We start from the raw sequence: 21,193 nt of genomic DNA, 5'->3' as shown, positions 1-21,193 counted from the left end.
TTAGATCTGATGTAGTGATTTTCTTTTGCTTTTTCTGACAAACTGACTTTTCTTCATCATGTAAGACCTATATCTGATATCTTCGTGGACAACATTTCTGTCTGTTTCTTCTGACACATGGAGATCTTTTGCAATTGACCTCATGGACTTTCTGGGATTGTAATAAATGTCTGTTGAACTTGCTGGATAAATTCAGGTGTTCTGATGATTTCAGAGCATTTAGAATGCTTTTTATGCTTTGATACTGGTGATACGTTTCCATCTTCAGTTTCTAGCTCCTTACAAACTTTGTTGACGAAAGATCTGGTAACTTTTAAAAATCGAGATATTTCTAAATCGCTGTGCTCAGCCTTTATAACCACAATAACAGCATGCCTCTCCGTTTCTTGAGTAAGCTGAGGGTCTGCCATTATTATTTTCTGAAACAAATATTATACAGAGTTAGCAAAAAATGCAGCAATATCCTCAAATACCTTATGCACCCTGTATATATACATATATATATACACATACACACACACATATATATGTGTGTGTGTATACACATATATACATATACATGTCTATAAACATATATACATGTATCATCATCATCGTTTAGCGTCCGCTTTCCATGCTGGCATGGGTTGGACGGTTCAACTGGGGTCTGTGAAGCCAGAAGGCTGCACCAGGCTCAGTCTGATCTGGCAGTGTTTCTACGGCTGGATGCCCTTCCTAACGCCAACCACTCCGTGAGTGTAGTGGGTGCTTTTTATGTGCCACCGGCACAGGTACCAGACGAGGCTGGCAAACGGCCACGATCGGATGGTGCACATGCATATATACATATATATACACATATACATATCCACACACACATAAAAAAATATATATACATATACATGTTTTTAAATATATGTATATGTAAACACAGACACATACATATATGCATGTACATTCATGAATACATACACACATACATGCATGCACAATCACATACACACACAAAAACATACATGGAACATATCTATGTATGTATATGTATGTTTTTATATATATATATATATCCATACTTTCATTCATACATTCATTCATACATTCATTTTTCCATGCTAGCATGAGTTAGATGAGTATATTGTGGAGGCACTGATTTACAGCAGGATGTTCTTCCTGTTTTTCAAGTAAAGTATCCTTTATTTCATGTGTCATGTGTCTTGAATGTCATGAAGTGACAAGAACACAGCTTGTAGTGAACAACTTTCATAAAGAACAAACGCAAACAAACACACAGACACAGAAACATGCACACACACACACACTCACAAATACAAGTACTTATGTATATGACAAGCTTCCTTCAGTTTCCATCTCTTAATTTCAGTTACAAGGCTTTGGTCAGTGGTAAGCACAGAAATTTGCCACAAGTGAATATACATAAATATCACTAGCTACGGATATCCCGGGACACTATCTTCAAGGTTTTATGTGATCAAATCTGCCCCCAGAACTTATTTCAATCTCTTAGTATATTTTTAGACCTCCATTTGTGAAATTGGATTGTGTGTGTGTGTGTGTGTGTGTGTGTGTTTATTAGGCGACTGAAAGAAAAAATATGATGATGTAAGGGGAACAACTTTTGGAGACTGTATTTTGCAACTGTTTACTGAAACAAATGCCTGAAAGACGAACCGGAATAAATGAAGACCTTTGAATTAAATACTCAAACACTCTAATTGCATCTTTTTAATAGATTGATACTTTTCGCTACATTTGTAAATAAAGGACGTTTTTAATTTGAAGAGAAATGCTGGAACTCTGTAAAACCAAACAAACGAAATTGCACCGAAATTTTGTGATTACTTTATGTTTAGCTAGAACATCTTTTATTATTTACTTGTTTCAATCATTAGACTGTGGCCATGCTGGGGCACTGCCTTGAAGAATTTTTAGTCAAATGAATCGACACCAGTATTTTATATATTTGGTATTTATTCTATTGGTCTCTTTTGCTGGATCACTAAGTTTCAGGGATGTAAACACACCAACACCAGTTGTCAAGCAAGTGGCGGAGGACAAACACAGAGACAAAGACACACACACACACATTTGTACAACAGGCTTCTTTCAGTTTCCGTCTACCAAATCTACTCACAAGGCTTTGGTCAGAAGACATTTGCTGAAAGTCTCATACAGTAGTTCTCTACTTCAATTTAATATCTAGCAAGATTTTAGAATATTCAAAATAATTTTTTAATTTGTTTTGCTTAAAATAATACAATTAACTTTCAACAACTGTGTGACACTTTAGTCAAATGTCTTCTGCTATAGCCTCAGTCAGACCAAAGCCTTGTGAACAGATTTGGTAGACGGAAACTGAAAGAAGCCTGTCGTGTGTGTGTGTTTGTCCCCCACCTCTTGCTTGACAATTCAACAAGGAGAGATATGTCTAAAAAGGATCCCAACAGGATTCTCAAAGTAACTTATTGCTATATTACTGTATCGTTAATATTACTATATTAACAAAGGCGGTGAGTTGGCAGACTCATTAGCATGCCAGACAAAATGCAAAGTGGCATGTCATCAGTTTTTACATTCAGAGTTCAAATTCTGCCAAGGTTGACTTTGCCTTTCATCCTTTTGGGTTGATAAAATAAGTACTAGTTGAGTACTAGGCTTACTCCCTCCCCTGAAATTGCTGGCCTCGTGTCAAAATTCGAAACCAATATTACTATATAAATAATTAACTATAGTCAATTTTCTAATGTTGAGAATCAGAAGAAAATGTTAATAAATCTTAAATTTCCCATATTACTATTCTTATCTGATTTGTAACATAATAAACAAATTACACCCTTCTTATAGCTAATCATGTACAACTTTCTCATTTCTCAGCCAATATGAGATCTAACAAGTCTCTCTAATAGTTAATACAACTGCTAGCTTTGAAGTAAATCCCTTGAGTCTTAAATCCTATAACAAAAGCCTGAAACAAGACAATATCTTTGGTAACCATAACTAGAAGGCTAGTGATTAATACTGTTTGACCAGTCTTATTAGACTAAATGTGATGGTGAAGAGAATAAATCCAGACTATTTAATGGTTTAGCTGTTTAATGTTCTGAATTGGAATCATTCAACAATGTTCTGTCTTCTTTCAAACCTGATAAGCAGAATATGTGGCAAAAGTATAGATCGTTAGGTTTTGAATTTGTGAGTCAACATATATTACTCTATTGGCTACTACTTCTCTGTGAATTTAATTAGCTAGGGCAAACCAAACTCCTGCTTGCTTTAAAAGGTGGATTCATGTAGAAAATTATATTCTATATAATAGCTAGAGCAGTTTTTCTTAACTTTTTTCTCTCCTACCCCTCTTCAATTTTCCAAGAATTGTACGCCCAATCATGATTGGACAAAGTTAGTATAAGACATATACATCATCAAAAGAAATATTAATTAAAATACTATTGCATGTTTTATTTACTTGTTATTTACTACAATGAGTGAACCTTGCCTTTCAAGCTACCTTCAGATTTGTTTGATTCAATTGACACAATTTTCTCAGTTCTAACCTAAAATCACCACATCTTATGATATCCAGTTGATTTCTCTTAGTTTGAAGCAAGTAAATAACAACGCTAAATCTACATTCAACTAAATAAGACAATTGAAAAATGCATCAATACTTCCTTTGCTAAAGTAATCAAGTCTGGGTATTTCTTTTTACTCTCCTCAAAGTGTCACATCAAGGTTCCTTTCATTTTGAAAAGAGTTTTCACAGGCTTAGGTACTGCACTGGTATTTCAAATAAATCCACCAGAATTGGCTGAGTGAACCAAAAATGGGACTCTGTCATTTTCTGATCATAAAATCTGTTGTTTAAGCCATTATATATATATATATATATATATATATATATATATATATATATATATATACGAGGGACGTTCAATAAGTAATGACCCACTTGCAGTTGTTTGATCTAGCTGAAATTTTGCATGTGCAATTATTTATATCTCCATCGATTAAGTGGCAAATTACAACTCTGAACTGATTGTGGTTTCTGATTTACAGGTGTTTGAACTGAGTCAAGTGGAAATGGAGCCTGTTGAGTGTCGAGCAGTGATCCGGTTTTTGTATTTGAAAGGATGCACACCACGGGAGACTTTTGATGAAATGAAAGTAACTTATGGTGATGATGCCCCATCATATGACCTCGTAAAACGCTGGCATCGTGAATTCAAACATGGTCGGAACTCTGTGGAAACAGCTCCCAGATCTGGTCACCCCCCCCCCTTCTGCCATTGATGAGGCATCTGTCCGTCAAGTTGAAGCTGCCATTTTGGAAGATCGACGCATAACAATTCGCCAAATAGCCCATGAGGTCAAGATTAGTACCGGGTCTGTGGAAACTATCCTTCATGACCATTTGCATATGCAAAAGGTGTCTGCCAGATGGATTTCCAGGTTGCTCACACCTTTCCAGAAGCAAGAACGCGTCAAGTGCTCGAGGATGAATTTGGAGATGTGCCAAGAAGATGAGTCAAAATTTTTCAAAAGACTGATTACACAGGATGAAACCTGGGTCCATCACTATGATCCAGTCAATGCAGTGGAAGCACCGTGACTCACCTCCTCCAAGGAAGACAAGGGTGTAGCTCTCCGCTGGCAAGGTCATGCTCACAGTCTTCTGGGACCAGGACGGAGTAGTGATGACAGATTTCCTGGCAAAGGGTACCACAATTACAGGAGCCTATTTGAGGAAATTAAGAGAAGCTATCAAAATCAAGAGGCGGGGCAAGATCAGAAAAGGCATCCTCCTCCTGCAGGACAACGCTCCGGTCCACAACTCGCGTATCGCCAGATCAGAAGCACAGGCATGTGGCTATGAACTCCTCCCCCATCCCCCCTGCTCTCCTGACCTTGCACCCTCTGATTTTCACCTCTTCCCAGCCATGAAGTTGTTTTTGAAAGGAAAACGTTTCCCAGATGATGCAGCCTTGATTTCTGAAGTCACGTTCAGGTTGGAGGACCAAGCTGGAGTCTTCTACAAAAACGGTCTCCAGAGCCGCATCAAACGATGGAAGAAATGCGTAACTCTGGGTGGTTCCTATGTAGAAAAAGACTAATAACTGTGCTAAATTTCGTTGCTCTACTGCTATGGGAAGTGGGTCAGGGGCATTACTTATTGAACGCCCCTCGTATATATATATATATATATATACATGCACCAAAGCCTTTGACGAAATAGAAGGGGATATAGCTTTACACGATATAGAAGACAACTGGAGGTCTCTACGAGACAACCTGCTAAGGGCCACTGACCAGATCTGTGGATGGTGCAAAGTCCCCTCTCAACCCAAAATAACGTGGTGGTGGAACAATGTTGTTGACAGGGCTATTAGAGAAAAGAGACAGTTCTAGGACGAACTGGAAGAACAGTGGTAGCTGGGAATTGTATCAGACTGCCAGAAGGGAAGCTAGGAGACAGGTTTATTTAGCCAGAGGTGAAGCAGATAAGAAAAAATTTGCCAATGTTCTGTGCCGTGAGGACCAAAGACTTGAGGTATTTCGTGTTGCAAGACAGTGTGTGAATGAGAATCATGATGTGGTAGGAGAGAAATGTGTTTGCATGGATGATGGCTCACTTGCACTAAATGAGGCTGCAAAGAGAGAGGTTTGATGACGCCACTATGAAAGGTTGCTGAATAAAGAAAATGAATGGGAGAAAGAGAGTCTGCCGATTGTCGACCCAACAGAGGGACCAGCTACCCGAGTTGACAGTACCTTGGTAGACAAAGCAATTAAGAGTATGAAGGCAGGGAAAGCCCCTGGCCCATCAGGAATTACTGCAGAGATGCTCAAAATATCTGGCAGTGTCGGCTATAGCCTAGTCACCCATATAGTTAACCAGGTGATACACGAAGGAGTCATACCCAATGACTGGTGTAGCAGCATAATAGTCAACTGCTACAAAGGTAAAGGTGATGCTTTAGATACAAAAAATTACAGAGGTATCAAGCTGTTGGATCAGGTAATGAAGGTTACGGAGAGGGTCATATCCCAACTAATTAGGGAGAGAGTTAGTTCGGATGAGATGCAGTTTGGTTTCGTGCCAGGGAAAAGCACCACTGATGCTATATTCCTGGTAAGACAGCTGCAGGAGAAATACCTAGCCAAAGATAAACCTTTGTACCTGGCTTTCGTTGATATGGAGAAAGCCTTTGACAGGGTCCCCCGATCCCTTATCTGGTGGCCAATGAGGAAACTAGGGATAGATGAATGGTTAGTGAGAGCTATGCAAGCCATGTGCAGGGACGCTGTCAGTAAGGTGAGGTTTGGCAATGTGTACACTGAAGAATTCCGAGTAGAGGTAGGGGTCCACCAAGTTCAGTCCTCAGCCCCCTCCTATTTATGATAGACCTCCAGGCAATAACAGAGGAATTCAAGACAGGATACCCCTGGGAGCTCCTCTATGCTGATGACCTTGCTCTAATAACTGAGTCCCTATCAGAACTAGAGGAGTAGTTTCAGGTGTGGAAGCAAGGATTAGAATCGAAGGGCCTTAGAGTCAAACTAGCTAAAACCAAAGTCCTAATAAGTAGGAAAGCAGGCAAACCACAAATCCCTTCAGGTAGATGGCCCTGCTCAATCTGTAGAAAAGGCATGGGTAGAAACTCTATAAGATGTACCCAGTGTAAGCTATGGACACATAAGAGGTGCAGTAATATCAAAGGAAGGCTAACTGGGAAGATAGTTTTTGTATGTGGCACATGCTCGGGAGCAATAAACTCTGAAAATGCTCTGAGACCAACTTCTGCCACAATCTTCAAACTTTGGAGCATCCGGTGATTTGGAGCATCCGGTGGGCAATATGCATTGCATATGACTATATTATATTGTCTTATGTATACAATTAAAGTGTCACATACCGAATTTGAGTATGTCATTAAGACCTGGGGTGAGGTCATCTCGGATGTATACAGCAACTCCACCATGGCTCCTTTCCCTTCTGTCTGTTCGCAGTATGGCATAGTTTGGTATGTGTACTTCTGCGTCCTCTATATCAGGGCTGAGGTGAGTTTCCACAAGTGCTATGCATAGGGCTTGATTGCATGCAGTAAGATCTCTCAGGAAAGAAATTTTGTTTCTATTCTGATGCAACAGGCCCCCAATATTTAGTAAAGGTATTGGGGTGACAGCTGTGCAGGAGTTAGGGGAGGCCATCCCGTGTCTGTTGACTGTGGTGGTCTTGCATAGTGGTGGGCAGGGTTCCTTCTCTGTGCTTTGTGTAGCCAGGTTAGCTGCTGGACAATCCTTTGCACCATGCATAAAAAAGACTCTTGCTCAGCTGCTGCGTTGCGCAGAACATCTGAGGAGCACACTTCTTTTCTGAATGTTTTCCTAGGAGACACTTCTTGTGTTCCCTCAGTAAAGCTCTTCTCTTTGAGTCCCCTGAAGTTCTGGCGGGGTGTCGGGTGGGTGAACCGGCAGTTTTTGCCGTCCTCCCCATGCCAACATTTGCCCCGCAGGTAGAATTTACAGGTTCTTCGGTGCCTTCCAGATTTCTTCTTTCCTGAAGTGTACTGGGTGGCATTGGATCCTCCATGGGGTTCTCTGCTGTTTGTGTCGGGGGTTGGGGTTTCAGCTTTGGTTGTTTTGCTTATCCTCCCCTTCCCTCCTTATTTTTGTTTTCAGTCCCTCCTTTTTTCTTCTGTTTTTCTAATTTCTCATTTCTTTTTAGGACCACTGGTACAGGGGGGCTTCCGGTTTCTGCTCCCTTGGCTCCCCTTCACTATCTGGTTGTTCACGGGGGTAGGTGATCCATTTTCCTGAGGAACCCCTGGATCACAGAGACTTCCGGGTTCTTTCTCTTTTTCGTCCTCTTCATCCTCATCAGCCTTGCCACAATAATTTTCAATTATGTTATCCAATGTTTTGATGTGTGGTCTTATAAGCATTTAAGACCGGATAAATTCACCTTTTTTTGTTCTATTTGGTCAATGGTTCTATGAAATCCTTTGTTCTTTAGCGCGGCATTGATGATGTTGTTCGGTGGATCACCACTAGCAATCGTCCATGCTCTTAGCAGAAGATTTAACTCTTTCTTTTCCCACTTTGGTGCCATCTTCGTTTTGAAGTCCAGAGGGGGAGTAGAGGCTAGAGAGGTAATGAGAGATATAGATAGGTAGAGACGGAGAAACACAGAGGGGGGAAATAGAGAAAGAGAGAGGAAGATATGAAGGAAAGAGAGAGGTGCTATGAAAGAAATCGAGAGGGTGATAGGAGGAAAGCAAGGGAATGTGGTGTGTTAAAGAGATAGAGGAAGGTAGGGAAGGAGAGAGGAGGAGAGACAGAGTGAAGGAGAAGAGGGGAAGAGAAAGAGAGGCAGAGTGAAGGAGAAGATGGGAAGAGAAAGAGAGGCAGAGTGAAGGAGAGGAGGGGAAGAGAAAGAGAAAGAGGGAGGGAGGGAGAGGATAGCAAGAGAAAGAGAGACAGAGTGAAGGAGAGACAGAATGAAGGATGTGAGAGAGAGGGAGAGACGGAGTGAGAAGAATGGGCGAATGAGAAGTATATGAGAGAGGTGAGGTGATGAGAGGAGAGGTAGATATGAGATGGAAAGGAAAGAGAAATGAGAGAAGAGGAGGATGTGAAAGGGAGGGAGAGAGATGAGAAAAAGAGTAAGATATGCAAGAGAGAGGTGAAGAGTAAGCGTAAAGAGAAATAAAGGAAGGGAGAAAGGAGCTGAAAGTGGGGGAATATATGTAAGGGAGGAGAGAGGAGGTAGAAGAGAGTGAGGAAATGAAAGAAATATATAATTCTAAACTAATTATGATTATATTTCTAACTCAGTCGTTAGCTTAAATTACAGGAAAATAAACAAATGAAAAGGATTTTTAAATATTAGTTTTATAGAGATAAAATGAAATTACGATAAAATGAAAAAAAGCCATTAACAACAGAAAAACCCAAAACTGTTGAAAAAGTAGATAAGAAATTTTGAAAGAAATTAACTAAGAGTACGGATTTAAGTGAAATTTTTGAAGTTACTTCTGTCAGTAAATTATGAACTTACTTTTATCACCAATTCTGTTAACAACAAAAAACACAAAACATTACAAAAGTAAATAAGTAATTTGTAGGCAAATTTAACGAAGTGTACGAATTGAAGTGAAATTTATGAAGTTACTTCTGTCTGTAAATTATGTATGAAATTACTTTCGTCAGTAATTGTGAACTTCTTTCTGTCAGTAATTTGTCGTTGTTGTTCGTAACTAATGATTGAAAACTTAAATTGAAAACAATAGCGATTGAACTTAAAGTGGAAACACTAGTATCTGAAAAATGAAAGTGAAACAATAGAGAGAGAGTGAGATAGAGAGAAAGAGAGAGCTAGCTAGTTAGATAAATATGATAGATATATATTGAGAGACAGATATATACAAAGATAAGATATAGACAGACAGATAGATAGATAGACAGATATAGGGAGATAGAGAGAGATGGATAGAGAGATATAGACGTCACTGACACTAGAAAACCAGAAGTACATATTTTTTTTAACTTTCAAAGATGTAAATCTAATATAAAAAGCAATATTTTCTTTATGACCAATACATGTAAGGAAGACAATCAATTTCTAAAAGTTACTTCACAAAGAGTTACTCCCCTTCTCCACGTAACCCAGGAACGGGAATTTTTGCCCCCAGGAGCCTGTTACTCATTATGTGGAAAATTTTAAGAGTCTAAAATCATCTCTGGAACATAAGTAATGTATGTTCCCAGTTTGGAGAAAATCAGTTGAAAAATATGGCCATTATAATCTTTTACATACACACAGAACAGGATTTACATTATAGATATACATGTGTGTGTATACACACACACACACATATATATATATATACACACACACATACACACACACACATATATATATACACACACACACATATATATACACACATACACACACACATATATATATACACACATACACACACACATATATATATATACACACATACACACACACACATATATATATATATACACACACACACACACACACACACATATATATATATACACACATACATATACATATATTTATATACATAAATGAGTGTCTGTGTGTGTGGGGGGGGTCACTCTAACTCCTCCCATGCCGTCCAACCGATTTCAATCATTTTTGGCACATGGGTAGATCACATGCCCTGACATTCAAATAAAGCCGGAATTTTTTGAAAACTCGATAATGCTCAGTTTTGTGAGCTCAATCGGGAATTTGAATGGAAATTCCCACAACAATGTTATTTTTCCTGCAGCTTTTGCATTTTTTGTTCGATTTTGATGGAAACCGATGAGTGAGCAAGGCTCATGGCAGTGAGTTGATGTCAGTATATGGCATTGACAAAAGATTGATAATTGCACCTGAGCAGTGGTTTTATGAAATCAATTGGCTTTCTGCATGCAAATACCCAATGGGATTTTATTTTTGGCCATAACTTTTACATTTTCACGTAGATTCTATTTTATGACATAACCTTAACACTTTTTTTCAGATTTTGCTGAGATTGGACACGCTAATCAATATTGTACAGAGGGTGGCATTAATGGGAAATAAACAAACATCACTCTAAACAGGTCGAGGTAAGCCTAAAAGTTTGACTTGCAATTTCAGACAGTCCATTGTGTAGGAGTATGTCAAAAGTGTTAACCGGATAAAATCCCAGCCGAACCAGATATAACATCTTAATGGGTTGGCACAGGGAATGTAGAAGATTTCAGTACAAGGTCAGAGGTGGGCTTAACTTCAACTGGAAAAGCAACGCTGGGTCCAAAGGCTAGTATATACATTGTATATATGTGCATGTGTGTGTGTATCTATATCTTAATAATACTAAAACTGTAGGGATGTTTGTATATACCTGAAATATCTCAGAAGTAGTATATTTATCTTAATTTATTTGCATATTTATTTCATGCCTACCTTTGGCAGTGCAGTACAAACTTTTGTGACACTTAGACCTCTATTAATGAAAACGAGTAAACACAATTTTTTCTTTACTCGTGACGTCAACACACACACATACAGAATACACACACACATACAGAATACACACACACACACATATAATGAATGTCATAGCAGTCAACACAAACACACATCTGCCATCTTTGACATATACACACACATTGTGTTGGGTTTGTTAAAGTTTAGGGATAAAAGCTACAGACTTATTGGCTGAGTTAATGAGAAAAACAGCAAATATTTGAGGAAAGAAAAGTATCTAGTTCAGTGGCAGAGGGAGACTACTAAGGTATGTAAAAAGATAGAGGGGTGGACAGAGTGAGGGAGTTGGTGGTCAAGATAGCAGTGGTCAGTGGGATAATGAATGTGGGTTGGTATTGGAGGGGGAGTACTGTGGTATGCAGAGGTGTATGAAATTGAATACAGAGAAATGAATAGAAAGAGAGATGGGTTGACAGATTAGTATCTAAATGAGTGGGGTAGTATTAAATGCCTTTGGTTGAGGAGGAGAAATGAGAGAAAACCACTTGTGAGGGTGGAGAGGCTATGAGGGAGGTGGGATATAGTGGGTTAGATCAATTACAAAGGTAACGATGAGAGAGAATAGTTTAATAAGAAGGGTAGTATTAGTTGAGGTGGCAAGTTGCTAAGCTGGCCTAGTTGTACCTCAAGGTTAATTTCAATTAAGGATATTTATTGATACGGGATTACTTAGATAAAATAAAATGTGCAAATGTTGAGTAGAACTTGTGTTTACAAGATAGTATTACATCTGAGAATCTATTAAGTAATGAAGAGTTGTGCTGAAAGGATAGTTAGCAATTCTCTTGAAACATAATTTACACATATCAATGTTTGCATTGTATAGGGGAGCCTCATTTACAATGGACCAGGATAGGGTATAGAGAACATTTTGAGATTTGAGGTTGTGTATATAAGTTGCTAAGGAAGTAGATAATTTAGAATTTGGATTGGAGAAAGAGTTCATGTGTGCACGATAGAAGTGCTTGAAATTAACAGTGCTGCCAATATAGACCCTTGCTCGGTGGGAGCATGGTGTTATAACACAGCACTTGTAGACTACATTTTTAGAGAGACAGAAACCTCCAAGAGGGCAGAGGTAAGAGACCAGACAATTGCAAGTTTTTCTACTTACTCTGTGGTTGGAGTTTACTGCTGAGGAGGTCAAATTAATAACGGACCACTGACATTTGACCTGCCCGGTGGTAAACTCAATCTGGTGAATAGGGCAGGGGTGGGAGTGGAACCACGTTGTCTATGGTGAGGAGAGCTTCATGACAAGGTGCATTATTGTCATGAAGAAACCAATTCTACACACTCCACAGATCTGGTCACTTTTGCCAAATGTCCTCCCTCAAACACTTCAAAACATTTGCAGAACTCTCAAATTCTCTATGCACAATATCAAAGATGTCAAAAACAAAATGATGAGCATGCTTTTGAATGAACAGCAGCTCTGCCATGCCTTTAGAAGTACCTATTCCACTCAAAATATTGTGTACAATCCATTGCTTTGTCACCATTACCTTGCCGAAGTTTAATGCAAAATTTCACGTTGGCTCTATATTCCTGTTCATGACAAAATCACAGACCATAGCATACATGTGATCACAAAAACACAAATTTTACAACTTGCAAAGTAAACACAGTGATATCACTTAACACACTCCCTCATGAAGGTCACTGGTAGCTTTCACTTTACACGCAACCATGTGCTGTCATCTGTTGGTGCACTACAGAATTAGTCTGGGAACTTTTTGATACATAAATTATATACATACATACATACATACATACATATATATATGCACACACATATATACCCTATATATAATATTTATTAGCATGTTATTTTGAAACTTAATTGGCATACCGCAAGAGAATTTGTTCTAGAATATGTACACACACACACACATTCATATACATATTAATAGAATAGCACATACACACTTGTTAGTATATCACTGGCAATATTTTGTATTAGGGCAATTGAGTTGGAGTATACATATTAAATTCACTTGAAATAACAGACTGCACTGTGTATTCATTATATACAAGAATCGCATTTGGGTGATCATATATGAATAAATGTGGATAAATGTATATATACGCATATATCATCCTCATCATTTACTGCCAACTTTCCATGCTGGTATGGGTTAGATGGTTTGACTGAAAACTGGTAAGCTGCACCAGGTTCCAATCTGATTTGGCATAATTTCTATGGTTGGATGCCCTTCTTAATGCCAACCACTCCAAGAGTGTAGTGGGTGCTCTTTACATGCCACCAGCATGAGTGCCAGTTACGCATCATCAGCATCAGCCATGAGTACAATTTCATTTGGTTTGACAGGTCTTCTCAAGTATGGTGTATCATTTGTGACAAAGTAATAAAAATTGTCAATAACCCTGAAAGAACTTTTTGCTGAAAATTTTTCATACATTAAATACTGTTTTGATTTCTTAAAAACCCATTCTCAAAATAGTTTATTTAAAATTTTGTAAGGTGTTGATATGTAGGAGAGAGAGAGAGAAATCAATCCCACAAAACCTAGCTTTGGGAGAGTACTGAAGCATGGAACAAACTGCCGGCATTAGTTGTTAGTTGTCGGAGCACTGCATCCTTCAAAACTTCCATGCTTCCTGAGATTTGCCAACACTACACCTGATTGTCTCCCCTCCATACACACGCAAGCATGTATCTGACTCATTCACTGTTCATTTTCCAGACATTTGTACATTACTGCATATACTTTATATGCACTTTTGACAAGTTGTGCTGCACCTGAGCACTGTATACAAGAATTTCATTATTATTATTATTATTATTATTATTATTATTATTATATTACAATGGTCTGTTAAAGCATTTATTTTTCAGTGTATACCTAAGGTGTATGTATGCAGGATCATGCAAATGTGTTTTCATGCAAGTGAGATCACCTGTTACCCAATTGGTTATTGACTACAAACTGTGAGTAATAGTAAATATTTAATGAAAGCAGTGATTTGACAGAATCGTTAGCATGCCAGGCAAAATGCTTAGTGCCATTCCATACATTGTTGCGTTCTGAGTTTAAATTCCACTGAGGTCGATTTTGCCTTTCATCTTTTTGGGGTAAATAAAATAAGTACCAATTGAGCACTGGGGTTGATGTAATCAACTTATCTCCTGCCCTGAAATTACTGGCCTCATGCCAAAATTCAAAACCAATATTATATATTTAATGATGGCAGTGAGCTGGCAGTGCCGTTTGCATGCTTAATAGCATTTCATCCATCTTTACATTCTGAACTCAAAATTCCTTAAAATTGCTGGCCCTGTGCCAAAATTTGAAAGTAATATTAATAGTGATTTGTAAGGTGATGAGCTGGCAGAATCATTAGTACACCGGGCAAAATGTTTAGTGGCATTTCATCTATCTTTACGTTCTGAGTTCAAATTCTACAAAGGTCAACTTTGCCTTTCATCCTTTTGGAACTGATAAAATAAATAGCAGTTGAGTACTGGGGCCGATATATAATCAACTTAAACCCTCCCCTGAAATTGCTGGCCTTGTGCCAAAATTTGAAACTTCATGGCTGGTTGCTAGAAAATTTTTCTGCTCCTAAAAGGATTTTATCCTTTATATATGCTGTTCAGTATTTATATGTTAAAAAAATATCTCTTTCTACTTGATCTTTAAACTATTTGTTAAATCATCATCATCATCATCATCGTTTAACGTCCGTTCTCCATGCTAGCATGGGTTGGACGGTTCGACCGGGGATCTGGGAAGCCAGAAGGCTGCACCAGGCTCCAGTCTTATCTGGCAATGTTTCTACAGCTGGATGCCCTTCCTAACGCCAACCACTCTGTGAGTGTCACAACAATTTTTCTAGTGTGGTGGATTGACAGTTTTGAGCAGAGTGTAGAGTGTATCATGCAAGAAGGGATAGTTTGTGTATGTGTATCAGAGAGTAATGAGGAGTGTAGTAGCACATTGAAGTTACATCCAAGACAACTCATTTTTCATTATTGGTGTAAATATGTAAATTCAAAATAACTTATGTAGCAAACATTCAATTTGTGTTAAGTAAAAATCAATGAGCCGTGCATGATACAAGGTACAAAATACAATATCTATAATAATAAATGTTAAAGTCTGAGACCCCTGTATCTCAGTGTACACTTGCTCTACATTGATGTATTATAACCTTCTGGAATCAAGATGATCCTGGGATTGAAAATCTGCATTTCATTTGGTTCTTGAACATCCAGCATTGGGATCTGATTTAAAAGCATTTGGGTTGCTATTTCTAGCAGGTAAAGCTTGGTTGAGTCATCTGTCCTGCTTGGCATTTGTCAGATGAAGTCAGAGATCAAGGGAGAGATAAACGATGTTCACTTCGTTAATTTCACATCAAGATAAGAACTTTGAAACAAACTGGCCAACAGTTGGAATTCAACTTGGGACTGGAGCAATAGAATTCTTGCACTGCAGAATTAATTCTCATCCATCCTTAACCTCCGATCAAACACCACCATGGCATATAGTCATGCTATTTAGCTCTCTTTAGTTTTGGGCCACAGACCCAATTAGCCCTCTGCAGACACTGGCTTAAAAGTTCACACAGAATGTGGCTTTTAAACTAGTGAATTATAAAATGCAAAATATATGTAGAACAGAACACAATGCAGTTTCTGTTGATGGTAATTGTATGGTTACCCAGTGAATATGCTGATGTTATTCTATAATTCTATAAGTCTAACTAATGCATCAAACTAGCATATGACGGTATTTCAATTGAAACAAAAAACAGGCACTCTTTTGGTTACGACAAGGGTTCCAGTTGATCCAATAAATGGAATAACCTGCTGATGAACTTAATGTGCAAGAGGCTGAGCACTCCACAGACACAAGTACCCTTAACATAGTTCTCAGGGAGATTCAGCATGACACAGAATGTGACAAAGCTGGCCCTTTGAAATGCAGGTGCTACTCATTCTTGCCAGCTGAGTGGACTGGAGCAACGTGAAATGAGGAGTCTTGCTTAAAGACACAATGTGCCACAAGGTATCAAACTCACAACCTTACGATCATGAGCCGAATACCCTACTCACAAGGCCACTCGCCTTCACAGTACTTCAGTTATAGTTAAGGCAGTGGATGTTTTTTGTGTATAGTATATAATACAAGACCGCCTGTTTGCCGTCATTAGTGCAAATATGTTAAGTTCACAAAAAAACATTATGTGACAAGTATTAACACACATTCAGCTTCTGTTTTGTAGTTTAAGTTGGGGTTTAATATGGGAATTTGTTTTCTTAAATGGTGTGGATTCTACAAAGATCAGCAGAGACAACTTTGTCAATTTCTTGCCTTGCACATACTGTGGTTGGCATTAGGAAGGCCATTCAGCCATAGAAACCAAGCCAAAACAGACTAAGGAACCTTGTGTGGCCCCCTGACCTTACCAGTTCTTGTCAAGCCCTCCAATCCATGTCTGCACAGAAAATGGACATTAGATGATGATGATGATGGTGATGATGATGACGATAATGATTATGATGATGATGATGAAAGGCAGTGTATTTCAACAGAAATATCATAACAAAAGTGTTAAGTATATTCCTTCCCACTATTTGCTACACACACGCACACACACACACACACACACACACCCATACAAATCACCCTTTCTTGCATGATACTCTGTACACTTTACACGAAACTAGCCAACCCAATTATTACTCTGCAATAATATTATAACCACTCAATACCCAACATAACTATTATTCAGTCAGTTCCTGGCCAACAGCCAATTAGGCAACAGTTGACCCCATCCACAGCAAAAGGCTGCAACAACATTCCTACATTTACATGACCTTACACACTCAGGTATACACTTACACACTCAGGTAAACACTTAAGAATAAATACTTTAAAAGATGATTGTAATTAATTTTTTTTTATTTATTTTTCGCTTGTTTCAGTCAGTAGAGTGCACTCATGTCAGGGCACTAATTTCAAGGGCTTCAGTTGAAACCCTTGAATAAACTGATCCCAATACTTTCCTTTGTCTTAAATCAAATGAAACTCAATCCATCCATTCACTTTACACACAATTTTAAAATGTTGTTGTTTTTTTTATCAACAGTTAATTGTCTCTATTCATAAATGATTGCAATTCTTATTATAGAACGATAATGATAGTTGAAAATTATAGCAATTCTTGGTTTTACCATTTGGTGTTAATACAAAGAGATTGTTGCCATTTCCAACTCTGGAACAACCCAACATAGAGCTGACCATGGAAAAAGCACTGCAGCATAAGGTGAAGCCCAACTATTTCGTTAATTGTAGGTAACGGAGGAAAATGTTACAAAGTTTTGCTATTAAATTCAAAATGTTTTGGTCAGTTTTCTTACACAGAATGTCGCATTTATTATTATAGCTAAGGGAGGTAACTCTTGTAAACCATTTGAAACCTCTTGCAGTTACCTAACCTGCTAGAAATAGCAGCCCAAATGCTCCTACATCAGATCCCAATGCTGGATGTTCAAGAACCAAATGAAGGTCATATTTCCAAAATGGTATAATGTGTCTATGTAAAGCAAATGTACACTGAGATACAAGGGTCCCAGACAGACAGAATTTCACTTTTATTTATATAGATTATATCATCATCATTATCATCATTTAACATCCATCTCCCATAGGGTTGGTGGTTTGACAGGATTCAATGAATCAAAGGATTGCATCAAGATCCAATGCCTGCTTTGTGACATGGTTTCTATGGCTAGATGCCAACCACTTTACAAAGTGTACTGGGAACTTTTTTTTTTTCTTGTGGCACAAGCACTAGTGAGGTTGCCATGTAATCTGCTTTTTTTTTTCTTGTGGCACAAGCACTAGTGAGGTTGCCATGTAATCTGCAAGACCAAAAAGCTCCCTTCACAAAGGGAGTTGGCTTTATGCTAGGTGTTGAGGAGTTATAAAGTAAGAGAGGACAAGAACTTGTTTGTTGCTATGGAGAAAATACACAGCTACCCAACATTATATAAGTATGGGTAGTAGTAATCAGGGTGGAACTGGAAAGAGAGATGAAAATGGTGGTGATGAGGTGTCAAAACATACTCTCTATACAAAATAGGATAACAACAATAAATGAGACAGTGACGACAGGAGATCAGGAAGGGTGAATGGGTTAAGTGTTCAAGACTGTAGGAGGAGAATGAGAGATGGATTGAGAAGGGGTGGAGGTGGATGTAGCAAAAGGTGAAGAAAGGAGGAAGCACAGTTGATGGTAAATATGAGTTGAGAGAGAAGATAAAAGATATGAATGGTTTGGAGGAGAGGTGAAGAGTGATAGTAGAGAGAGAATAAAGAGCAGAAGATATGGTAAGGATGAGAGATAGGAAGATGATGGGTGGGGTGGATGGATAAAAGTTTACAAGTCTGGGAAAGAATGAAAGAAAGTGATGTAGTGACAAGAATGTAGGAGGTCAAAGACAGAATGAGGTGAATACAATGAGTACCAAGCAAAGGTGGGGGAGGGGCAAAGCCAGATATGAAACAATGTTAAGAATAAAGAATGAGTGTCAAAAGGATAAAAGTTGAGGGAAGATGGAAAGATAACTGGCATCACAGAAGGATTGTTCATATGTTGAGGTCAGCCTTCACTACTTTGTTCCACATTGTAATTAAAAAAATGGAGGTAATAAAAAAGCAAGCTCACTAAGATCAGATGGTATGATTTTCAGGTGTTCAAGCAATCCACTTTTACTCAACAAAGCTGCAGCGAAAAGAGCTAAAATGTACCTGAACACTGAAAATAACTGCATAGTGATGTTGAGAAGAAAACTGCGGTTAAAATGCACTTTACCTGGTTATTACTAGATTTCCTTTGTATGACATTTACCAGAAAAGAGTAAAGGTAATCAAATATAATTTGTTAACGAATTTACCACCAAAAGCAGTCTTGATAAAATGTAAATTGCAACAAAGCTACAAAGGTAACAGAGCCAGGCCAGCTGTGAAAAAGCTGCTGGAATAAAAGATGTTGCATTTATGATTTTCCTCATTCATGTTGATGATTCATAAGTTTTTCAAACACAAGTTATTGACAGGCTCCATAAATTATTTAAAGTTAAGAGTGAACAAGTAGCAGGGTTTCAGTATATCGGATAAGATATCAAAAAAGAAAGGTGAGGATATTAAACTTGGACAAGATGAATATGCAAAGAAATTCGAATATATTCTAATGGAAAACAACAAAAACTTAGAAGATACAATATCAACAATTGATATTACAGAAATTATGCTACTGATGGTAGCCACATTAGTTAACCACACAAACTAGACCATATTTGAATTGTGATATTAGTGAGTTAATTTCCATTCTAAAACAGGAAAACAGAGCATATTAAGCAAGTTAACAAAACAATAAAGAAAGAAAGGAAAAATTGTTAGGGTGGCTGCGTGGTAAGAAGTTTGCTTCACAACCACATAGTTTGGGGTTCAGTCCTACTGCATGGCACTTTGGGCAAGTGTCTTCTGCTATAGCCTTAGGCCGACCAAAACCCTGGGAGTAGATTTGATAGACAGAAACTAAAAGAAGCTTGTTGTGTGTGTGTGTGTGTGTGTGTAGTTGTCTTTGTCTCCCACCACCATTTCACAGCCATAACTTAGCAGTTCAACAAAATAGACCAATAGAGTATGTACCAGACTGAAAAAAAAAAGTACTGGAGTCGATTAAAATTCCTCACTGCAGTGAGCTAGCATGGCCGTAATCTAGTGCCTGAAACAAGAGAAATAAAGAAATAGCAATTCCAAAATTAGGATATCTTGATTGTTTATAAATAGTGGCGTATATTGATTCCTCTTTTACTAATCTAAAACCTGGGGACAACAAGGAGGTTATATTATCTTTTTGATTCTGGTGACAACAATAATCATATGTCCATTGTTTAGCAATCTAAATGCATTAGAAAAGTTTTCAAAAGTATTCTATCTGTAGAAACTTAGGCAATGGTTGAAATGGCAGAAGCATGGTTTTTCACAGAAAATTTTTATTGGAATTGTCACAGATAAAAGACAATATTAGAAATTTGTACCTCTGTGATGCAGTACACCCAACAAGGCAAATTTTAGACAAAAGACTTCACATAAAGATGGCTATTTTGAGACAAATGATAAGCAGAAAGAAAATTGCAAAGATTTCAAGGGAAAAACGGGTTGCCATCCTTTAAGATTCTCGTCTTTATATCAGAACCTAGAGAATCTTCAGTACAATTATTATTTTATTTTGTGGTTAAAAACACTGTATTAAAAAAAAAAACAGGTGAAATGGTCAAGGGGAAGCAACTCCTCCCTTAAAGGGAGATAATATCTCCTATCACTGAAGCAAAATACCCGGAATCAGGAACGGAAAACAAGAGGTTTTTACATGCATGTTGGTTAACCAGTTGATCGTGATTTTCCTTCGTATTTAAAACTTCTGTCACTAGTAGTGGCGGTAGCTCTCTGAACTTTCTCCAGTCTGATCTTATTCTGGCTACTATACTTTCAAAACATCTCCCTCCACGACGAGATCACCTGCATAACAAAAACCATCAACTACCTCTAGGGATACTCCAGGGCATTCAAGAAAATATTTCCCACGTGTTCTTAATCTTTATCGATCCTGCAAATATGCCACATACTTTCTATATCAACCTGCTGGTGATTCCACTGCACCTCTTGTGTATACAGCTTGCACTGGGTACACCATCTGGAATTTCTACATCTTAACCAAGGCTATTTTCCTTAAAACAGTAGAGTACTGTCTGTTTTCTTGTTTACTCAAACTTTGGTCTTTGCAAATTAACTTTAAGGTCCTACCCCACCTGTAATTTCTTTTCTAATTTTACAATCAAATAATAATAATAATAATGAAATTATTGTATACAGTGCTCAGGTGCACCACAACTTGTCAAAAGTGCGTATAAAGTATATGCAGTAATGTACAAATGTCTGGAAAGTGAACAGTGTATGAGTCAGATACATGCTTGCGTGTGTATGGACAGGAGAAAATCAGGTGTAGTGTTGGCGAATCTCAGGAAGCATGGAAGTTTTGTAGGATGCAGTGCTCCGGCAACAAACAACTGATGCCGGCAGTTTGTTCCATGCTTCA

General features: G+C 38.1%; 1 protein-coding gene and 1 long non-coding RNA gene across 2 annotated transcripts in view; one reads left to right on the top strand and one right to left on the bottom strand.

The window, feature by feature from the left end:
- The window catches only part of LOC115212986 (di-N-acetylchitobiase), a 73,992-nt gene that overhangs the window by 35,889 nt on the left and 16,910 nt on the right, over positions 1 to 21,193 (bottom strand). The gene's annotated exons all lie outside the window — the stretch shown is intronic.
- The window catches only part of LOC118764031, an 18,422-nt gene continuing 2,447 nt past the window's right edge, over positions 5,219 to 21,193 (top strand). Inside the window, exons 1-2 of the long non-coding RNA XR_004999815.1 lie at positions 5,219 to 5,396; positions 13,765 to 13,770. This is a non-coding gene — a long non-coding RNA (uncharacterized LOC118764031). The remainder of the gene's footprint in view (positions 5,397 to 13,764; positions 13,771 to 21,193) is intronic.

This window comes from Octopus sinensis, linkage group LG6, assembly GCF_006345805.1.
Source record: "Octopus sinensis linkage group LG6, ASM634580v1, whole genome shotgun sequence".
Classification (NCBI taxonomy): Eukaryota; Metazoa; Mollusca; class Cephalopoda; order Octopoda; family Octopodidae; genus Octopus; species Octopus sinensis.
This window is presented reverse-complemented; position numbering and strand designations above follow the sequence as displayed.